We start from the raw sequence: 10,275 nt of genomic DNA on the forward strand, positions 1-10,275 counted from the left end.
TTTGCATTTATTTTGTAAAATTAAAAAGATAATATACACGTGTTTATTGCTTTTAAACAGGCATGCAATTATTATCAATATATAATAGCCACATTTATAATAAAATCAAATTATGAAATAAAAACTTATGTTTAAGTGTTTAATGCTAGGAGGTAAATGACATTTAATTTTATGCATTAATGCTGTTTATTGTCATTATATTTAAATGATTTTAAGTTCAATAGTATGATTAACAATTTATTATATATCTATTTAAATATTTGTTAATAGCTATATAAATGTTGATGTTTATTTAACATTCAATTTTAAAACTTCTATGCTATTATAATGCTATGAACATTAATTAATGTTTCAATATGAGAGGTATTTCATGTATGATGGTTGATATATGAAAATGAACAATCATCGATTCTCAAGTAGGGTAATATTGGGAATCTAAGGTGAAAATAATTGTGAATTATTTTTGTTGTGTCAATAATTTTCTTTGAGAAATTTTTAAGGACAACAGGGGTGTATAATTTTGGAGAATTATGAGGATGTTGTCGCATGGAAAATTCTATAAATCAAATAGTTATTGAATTCAATTTTTATTTCTACAATCAACTGAAGATAAAAAACCAAAATCCCAAGTATAAGTAAATTATTTTAATTTTATTATTGTTAGTAAATTATTTTCGTGACTAATCTTGTATAATCTTCATTTGAATTTAGAAGATTCAAAAGAGATGTTGGTTCAAATGAAGTGATTGTCACGATAGATTTTGTGATCATTCTAGTTAAAGATGATGATGCAAAGATTGAAGTTGCATGGTGAGAATGAACAAGTCTATATGAACATTATGATTCTCACTATGAGGTTAGATTATTTAGGCATATTGCCTGTTAATTTATACCTTTATAAATACATGAATTAATATAAATGAGCCTTTAAGTTAGTCTTTAAAATTTAATGGTATATTATGAAATGAGATAAACCACAAGTAATGACTAAGGTAGTGAAGATTACTAAGCCTAAGACAATAGTGAACCTAAAACTGTGTATGCTTAATGAGATATTATTGTGAGTCAATGTATCAAGGATAATTCTTTAAGAGGTCTTAATTAAAGAAAGAAAAAAAAATCATAAATGGCTTATGGGAAAGCATTATGAATGCGCATGTATATAGGGATGTTTAAAAATACCCGACCCATTAATATGTCGACCCAGTATAAAACTATAGAGTATTTTAGAGGTAAATACAATATTTTTTGAGTCGGGTACTTGACCCGTTATTTTTGGAAGGTTTCCGATTAGGCCTGGGTCACAAAGTTACTCTTACCCGAGTACCCCTTGACCCATCGACCCGGTTTTCCTTTTTTATTTTATTACTATTTTTTAAATTAGATTTTTCATTTCTAATTTTAAAATTATTTCACCCTAACATTCTAAATCTATATTTTTTAAATTATTTCATCTTAATATTAAAATTATTTATTTTAATCTTAAATTATTTTAAATTTAGTTATATTTATTTTATTTTTATATTTTATTTTTAGATTATATAATTTGAATTTATTAATGTTATATTTATGTTATGTATTATAAACTTTTAAGTTTTAAAATTTATGTTTTTATATGGATTTTTCTTAAAAAATAACATAAATTAAAAATAAAATAAAATAAATATAAACCGGGTACTCGTGACCCAAAAATTCGGGTACCCGACATTTCAGGTACCCAAAAATACAAGTACCCAGATTTGAACTCCCTTACATTTATAGGATTGATTATGTGAAAGACTTGGTATTTAAGTGTGACTAATGCAAGACATCTCTTTCATAGAAACATACTTAGTGCAATGATCATTATTATGCTCACTTTTATAAAAAATACTATGACAAGTTGATGTAAGGCATTTGTACCTTAACAATTGATTGTGGGTCTAGAAAGGAAGCAAAACAACCTACATAAGTGAATGGCTCAAAAAGAGAGGGTTAAGGGTGGTAGATATATGGTGAATAGGTGGGCTGTTTAAAATGAGAGATGGAAGCGGAAGATGGTTGATATGGCTATGATTATGGCTTATGAAACAAAGGGATGGTTGTGAGGATAATATCTTAAAGAAGACTCAAAGAAGAACCAATGCTATAGAGAGAAAACATACAAACTTTATATTGCTTCTTCAAGGGGTGGTATTAAGTACTTTGACCCACTAGTTATATGAACTATGAACCAGAAGTATCAAGGAGAGAAGAAAAGGGTTGACGCCACAAGTATAAAATACTTGATAAGTCGATAAAAGTCACCAGGACTTAAGGAAGAGAATAATTTCACTTATATTGATCAAAAGGTCTGAATACAAATGATATATGCTTTCCTATTTATAGAAAATGGAGAGGCATGGCCGAATGGTTACAAGGGGATTCGGCCAGCCTTGTGCCTTCCTATAGAGACATAATTTAATTACAAATAAAGATGATGCTCCAGTTTAAATGGAGGATGATAAACCTTGGCCGAATAGCTCTAGTGTCCCTTCATGTTGGCGCCAAATTGGATGGGAGATGATGCTTGGCCAAATAGGGAGAGGGCTCTTCATCTTGGCCTAAACGATACCACATGCAAGGCACATGGGGGCTGGTCATATGGCACGCTCATGGGTGATCTTGGGAGCCTTGTGGTGTAGCCTTGTGCATGGGATGATGGCTGTTCGTGAGCAAGCTTCCTAGCCAAGTCCTTGTGAACTCCATAACAACATGTTCAACTACATTCAGCTACCTTTGACATCACTTTTGGCAACTCATCTCCAAATAGCCCAACTAGTTGAGTTTAGCTAGCCTTAAGCTCCTCCAGCTAAATCGAGCTTTCCTTAGTCTTCCATGAGTTGCCTTGTACTTTGTGAGCTATTTTTGAGCTGCATATGACATCCAAGTCATCCATCAAGCTACCTCATCGTGCATCACACTCCAATGTACCTATATGTGCAAGGAAACAAGGTAAGTCCATGGCATTGAGCTGTTATGAGCTAAATACCTTGCTGCCATGTAAAAATATGGTAATGTGAGCTATGATTGAAGGTCATGAGCTAAATATATCATCTCATAATATGTGTAAGATAATGCATGAAGCTTAAGAGCTAATGAATGCATATGAACTAATAAAAATAATTAATGATGTTGCCTTGATGTATAAGATAATCATGTTTAATATGATTATAAGACTATCCTAACATGCCTAAATATCAATGTGCATGTTGTGTTCGTACTAAGTTATTCTTTAACTACATAACAAGAATTCTTATCATGAATTATATTATAAAAGCATGTAGTATATAAATAATATATAGTAATTTCAATATAAAGGTGTTTAAGAGTACTCCCTTTATTGATGAAAACGTGGTTGCAGCACCCCCTTCTTTAGGGCAATTTGTCCTGAAATCGTGTTCATTATGTCCTTGCATAGCTTAATGTCTTCTTGCTAAAAGAAAGCATCCTTTGAACGGTTGTGTTCTTCCATTAGGTATCCTTTCATAAGATTTCCCTTTAGCCTTTCTTTAGAATTTGATTTACGAATAGGTACCTTTTGAGAGTGATCTTCCTTTAAGGATATCCCTTTTGGAAGTGACCTTTCACATGATTACTCCTGAAAAGTGAGGAGAGAAGAGGTTTCAAATGAAGGGTTACTTACCTTTTGGCGATTAAACCCTTGGTGAAGAGTTGTTATTTAAATTCCAATCATCACCAATTTTCGTAGGAACCCCTTCATTTTCTAGCCTTGAACCATCGTGTTTCTCTATTAAGAAGTTTGGTGTCACGTTTCGTTCTTTTTCATTCTTTATTGGGGTTTTATCTTTGCGCCATGCTTGTACACTCTTTCGCATATACAACTGATCTTGTTGTACCTCTTTTGGCGTCAAAGGCATCAAGGTTACCTTGCATCCATCATGCTTAAAAATGTATTGATTGTGATAACAATCATGAATGGCCCTTTTATCATACTGCCATGGTCTTCCAAGTAAGCACTGATCTTGTTGTACCTCTTTTGGCGTCAAAGGCATCAAGGTTACCTTGCATCCATCATGCTTAAAAATGTATTGATTGTGATAACAATCATGAATGGCCCTTTTATGGAGTGGGATGCTTTGATGTTGCCAATCCAAGTTTTTCAACTATAAGAGTGCTGGCTACGTTTGTGCAACCTCATCCATCGATATCATTGTGCAAACCATGTCCTTGACATGGCATCTTGTATGAAAAATATTGTTTCTTTGAATATCCTCTTAGGATGTTTTTAATTGTAGTCACCTATTCGAAACAAGCATCTCACCATGATCTGCATTTTCTTCATTTTCTTCGTCTTGCATTGTTTCAGGTTCCTCATCAAAAATAGGCTCGTTAGAATCCGATACAATATCTCCATTGTCAAGTACCATCATGGCATTTCGGTTGGGACATTGACTAGCAACATGTCCTTTCCCAAAACATTTGAAACATTTGATGTCTCTGGATCTCTCAAAAGTACTGGTTTGCTTTTCTTTACCCTTACTAGATTCACCTACTTGTTTAGTCTTGGTAACTTCTATATGATCTTTTGCTTGTGATGGAATTGGTTTCCTGAAGGTAATAGGTTCTTTCTTCCATTTGGTTACCGAACTTGGAATGGTTGCTTCTCTGTCTTCATCAACATTGGCTCGGATTATGGCTATATCTATTTCTTTGAAATAATCTTCAACGCTCTTGCTTCCTTGTTTCAGATTTTGTAATTTATGGTAAAGATCTCGGTGATAGTGAGTAGGCACGAACCTTTTCCTCATAATGGCCTTCATTTCTTCCCATGTATTGATGGGACGTTCACCATTTCATCTTCTGGAACTCACCAATTGGTCCCACCAAACTAAGCCATAATCCACGAATTCCATAGAAACAAGCCTGACCTTCTTTTGCTCCGTATAATTTTGGCATTCAAAAATATGTTCAATCTTGATTACCCAATCAAGATAGGCTTCAGGATCAGTTCATCCTTGAAATGGAGGAATGGTCACTTTGATGTTGCTGAAGTTGTCATTCTGATTTCGATGAGCATCTCTTCGTGCTACTGATGTTACTTCAGCCTTCTCTTCTTCGAATTCCTTTTCCATTCTAGGGAGATTTACTCTTCGATTGCCTAAAGATGCTTCAAATTGGTCCATCCGATCATGCAAAGGCTCCAATTCTAATTTCAGCAATCTGGCCATTTCATGCATGATTGCTTGAGTTCGCAAATTAGGGGCATCTCTTTCAGGGGTTCGTCCTGGACTTCGAGACATGGTTAGTGAAATAAGTAAATAATAAGATGTGTAAAAGACCTTACCAGAATGTACTCTCACAAAGCCTCACGAGTCACTCCAAGGAAACTTGAATGTCACTCAATCCGCTCGTGTTTGCACTCTAGGACTTAATGGCTCTTACTTGTCCTCTTCTGATCTCACACACGCTCAAGCCTTTTTCCTCTCAATTCTCTTGTCCCAAGTTCTAGAGGACTTTACTCAAAACCGTATCAAGTAAATTTTTACTTGTTTAGCATCGGCTGCAAATGGGTTAGTAGAATGGAAAACAAATATAATGAAAGGGTGGCTTAGAATAGAAAGAAGAAAATAAAAGGGTTACTTACACAAGTCACTTCACAACCTTCTATCACCACAATCAATTTAAACGGCTTACTTGAATTGCTTGGTGATGAGACTTGTTGATGAGTGCTTCAACTTTTTTCTTTTCTTTGCTTTTTCTACTTTTGAGTGCGGGATATTTCTTTCTTTTGAGTGCTTTACTTTCATTTCTGATTTTTCTTGATTTCTTTGACTTTGCACTTTACTTTGCACTTTTTTTTGTATTTTTCTTTTTGTTGTTATTGCTCGTTTCTTTCTTCCACCAATATCTCTGATACCACTTGATGTAAGGCATTTGTACCTTAACAATTGATTGTGGATCTAGGAAGGAAGCAAAACAACATGTACAAGTGAATGGCTCAAAAAGATAGGGTTAAGGGTGGTAGACGTATGGTGAATAGGTGGACTGTTTAAAATGAGAGATGGAAGTGGAAGATGGTTGATATGGCTATGGTTATGGCTTATGAAACAAAGGGATGGTTGTGAGGATAGTATCTTAAAGAAGACTCAAAGAAGAACCAATGCTATAGAGAGCAAAGACCCAGACTTTATATTGCTTCTTCAAAGGGTGGTATTAAGTACTTTGACCCACTAGTTATATGAACTAGGAACCAGAAGTATCAAGGTGAAAAGAAAGGGGTTGATGCCACAAGTATAAAATACTTGATAAGTCGATAAAAGTCACCAGGACTTAAGGAAGAGAATAATCTCACTTATATTAATCAAAAGGTCTGAATACAATGATATATGCTTCCCTATTTATAGGAAATGGAGAGGCATAGCCAAATGGTTACAAGGGGATTCGACCAGCCTTGTGCCTTCCTATAGAGACATAATTTAATTACAAATAAAGATGATGCTTTAGTTTAAATGGAGGGTGATAACCCTTGGACGAATAGCTCTAGTATCCCTTCATGTTGGCGCCAAATTAGATAGGAGATAATGCTTGGTCGAATAGGGAGAGGGCTCTTCATATTGGCACCTAAATGATATCACATGCAAGGCACATAGGGGCTGGTCATGTGGTACGCTCATGGGTGATCTAGGGAGCCTTGTGGTGCAGCCTTGTGCATAGGATAATGGCTGGTCATGTGCTCCATCTTGGGCGTGCATGTGTCTCATTCCAAGCTAGCTTGAGTGTGGAGCTAGCTTAGCAAGCATAGGTTGTTCATGAGAAAGCTTCCTAGCCGAGTCCTTGTGAGCTCTATAACAACATGTTCAGCTACATTAGCTAACTTTGACATCACTTTTGGCAACTCAGCTCCAAATAGCCCAACTAGCTGAGTTTAGCTAGCCTTAAGCTCCTCCAGCTGAATCAAGTTTTCCTTAGTATTCCATGACATGACTTGTACTTTATGAGCTATTTGTGAGCTGCATATGACATCCAAGTCATCCATCAAGCTACCTCATCGTGCATCACACTCCAATGTACCTATTTATGCAAGGAAACAAGGTAAGTCCATGGCATTGAGCTGTTATGAGCTACCTTGCTGCTGCTATGTAAGAATATGGTAATGTGAGCTATTATTGAAGGTCATGAGCTAAATATATCATCTCATAATATGTGTAAGATAATGCATGAAGCTTAAGAGCTAATATGAATTCATATGAACTAATATAAATGAATTATAATGATGCTGCGTTGATGTATATAAGATAATCATGTTTAATATGATTATAAGACTATCCTAACATGCTTAAATATCAATGTGCATGTTGTGTTCATACTAAGTTATTCTTTAACTACATAACAAGAATTCTTATCATGAATTGTATTATAAAAGCATGTAGTATATAACTAATATATAGTAATTTCAATATAAATGTGTTCAAGAGTACTCCATTTATTGATGAAAACATGCTTGCATCATCCCCCTTCTTTAGGGCAATTTGTCCTGAAATCGTGTTCATTTTGTCCTTGCATAGCTTCATGTCTTCTGGCTAAATGAAAGCATCCTTTGAACAGTTGTGCTCTTCCATTAGGTATCCTTTCAAGATTTCCCTTTAGGCCTTTCTTTAGAATTTTATTTACCAATAGGTACATTTTGAGAGTGATCTTTTATGAAAGATATCCCTTTTGGAAGTGACCTTTCACGTGATTGGTCCTGAAAAGTGAAGAGATAAGAGGTTTTAAATGAAGGGTTACTTACCTTTTGGCGATTAAAACCCTTAGTGAAGAGTTATATCTTTAAATTCCAATCATCACCAATTTTCATAGGAACCCCTTCATTTTTCAGCCTTGACCATCGTGTTTCAATATGAAAAAGTTTGGTGTCATGTTTCGTTCCTCTTTATTCTTCATTGGGGTTTTATCTTTGCACCATGCTTGTACACTCTTTCGCATATGCAACTGATCTTGTTGTATCTCTTTTGGCATCAAGGTTACCTTGCGTTCATCATGCTTAAAAATGTATTGATTGTGATAACAATCATGAATGTCCCTTTTGTCATACTGCCATGGTCTTCCAAGTAAGATGTGGCTAGCATGCATAAGGAAAATGTCACAAAGCACCTCGTCCTTGTACCTACCAACTGAAAAAGGAATTAGAACCTATTTGGTAACGTTTAACTCACCTCCTTCATTTAGCCATTGGAGTTTATATGGAGTGGGATGTTTTGATGTTGCCAATCCAAGTTTTTCAACCATAAGAGTGTTGGCTACGTTTGTGCAACTTCCTCCATCGATGATCATTGTGAAAACTTTTCCTTGACATTGCATCTTGTATGGAAAATATTGTTTCTTTGAATATCCTCTTGTGATGTTTGTGATTGTAGGCACCTTTTCGAAACAAGCATCTCACCATGATCTGCATTTTCTTCATTTTCTTCGTCTTGCATTGTTTCAGGTTCCTCATCAAAAAATAGGCTCGTCAGAATCCGATACAATATCTCCATTGTCAAGTACCATCATGGCATTTCGGTTGGGACATTGACTAGCAACATGTCCTTTCCAAAACTTTGAAACATTTGATGTCTCGGATCTCTCAAAAGTACCGTTTGCTTTTCTTTACCCTTACTAGATTCGCCTACTTGTTTAGTCTTGGTAACTTCTATATGATCCTTTGCTTGTGCTGGAATTAGTTTCCTGAAGGTAATAGGTTCTTGCTTCCATTTGGTGGCCGAACTTGGACTACTCCTATTGTAGGATTTCCTTTTGAGTTGTCTTTCAATTTTTATTGCCACATGTACCATCTCTTTAATATCTACATAATGCTGAAGTTCAACAAGGTTAGCAATATCAGGATTTAGGCCAGATAAAAACCTTTCCATGGTTTCTTCTCTGTCTTCATCAACATTGGCTCGGATCATGGCTATCTCTATTTCTTTGAAATAATATTCAACGCTCTTGCTTTCTTGTTTCAGATTTTGTAATTTATGGTAAAGATCTCGGGGATAGTGAGTAGGAACGAACCTTTTCCTCATAATGGCCTTCATTTCTTCCCATGTATTGATGGGACGTTTACCATTTTGTCTTTTGGAACTCACCAATTAGTCCCACTAAACTAAGGCATAATCCACGAATTCCATAGCAGCAAGCCTGACCTTCTTTTGCTCCGTATAATTTTGGCTTTCAAAAATGTTTTCAATTTTGATTTCCCAATCAAGATAGGCTTCAGGATCAGTTCGTCCTTGAAATGGAGGAATGGTCACTTTGATGTTGTTGAAATTGTAATTCTGATTTCGATGAGCATATCTTCGTGCTACTGATGTTACTTCAGCCTCCTCTTCTTTAAATTCTTCTTCCATTCTAGGGTAATTTACTCTTCGATTGCCTAAAGATGCTTCAAATTGGTCCATCCGATCATGCAAAGGCTCCAATTCTAATTTCAGTAATCTTGCCATTTCATGCATGAATGCTTGAGTTTGTAAATTAGGGGCATCTCTTTCAGGGGTTCGTCCTAGACTTTGAGACATGGTTAGTGAAATAAGAAAAGAATAAGATGTGTAAAAGACCTTACCAGAATGTACTCTCAGAAAGCCTTACGAGTCACTCTATGGAAACTTGAATGTCACTCAATCCGCTCGCGTTTGTACTCTAGGACTTAATGGCTTTTACTTGTTCTCTTCTGATCTCACACACGCTCCAGCCTTTTTTCCTCTCAATTCTCTTGTCCCAAGTTCTAGAGGACTTTACTCAAGACCATATCAAGTAAATTTTTACTTGTTTGGCGTCGGCTGCAAATGGGTTAGTAGGAATGGAAAACAAATATAATGAAAGGGTGGCTTAGAAATAGAAAGAAGAGAATAAAAGGGGTTACTTACACAAGTCACTTCACAACCTTCTATCACCACAATCAATTTAAACGGCTTACTTGAATTCCTTGGTGATGAGACTTGTTGATGAGTGCTTCAACTTCTTTATTTTCTTTTCTTTTTCTTCTTTTGAGTGCTGGATTTTTCTTTCTTTTGAGTGCTTCACTTTCTTTTCTGATTTTTCTTGATTTCTTTGACTTTGCACTTTTTTTTGTTGTCATTGCTCGTTTCTTTCTTCCACCAATATCTCTGATACCACTTGATGTAAGGCATTTGTACCTTAACAATTGATTGTGGATCTAGGAAGGAAGCAAAACAACATGTACAAGTGAATGGCTCAAAAAGAGAGGGTTAAGGGTGGTAGACGTATGGTGAATAGGTGGACTGTTTAAAATGAGAG

The sequence above is a fragment of the Hibiscus syriacus genome, unplaced genomic scaffold (assembly GCF_006381635.1).
Source record: "Hibiscus syriacus cultivar Baekdansim isolate YM2019G1 unplaced genomic scaffold, ASM638163v2 tig00111848_pilon, whole genome shotgun sequence".
Taxonomy (NCBI): Eukaryota; Viridiplantae; Streptophyta; class Magnoliopsida; order Malvales; family Malvaceae; genus Hibiscus; species Hibiscus syriacus.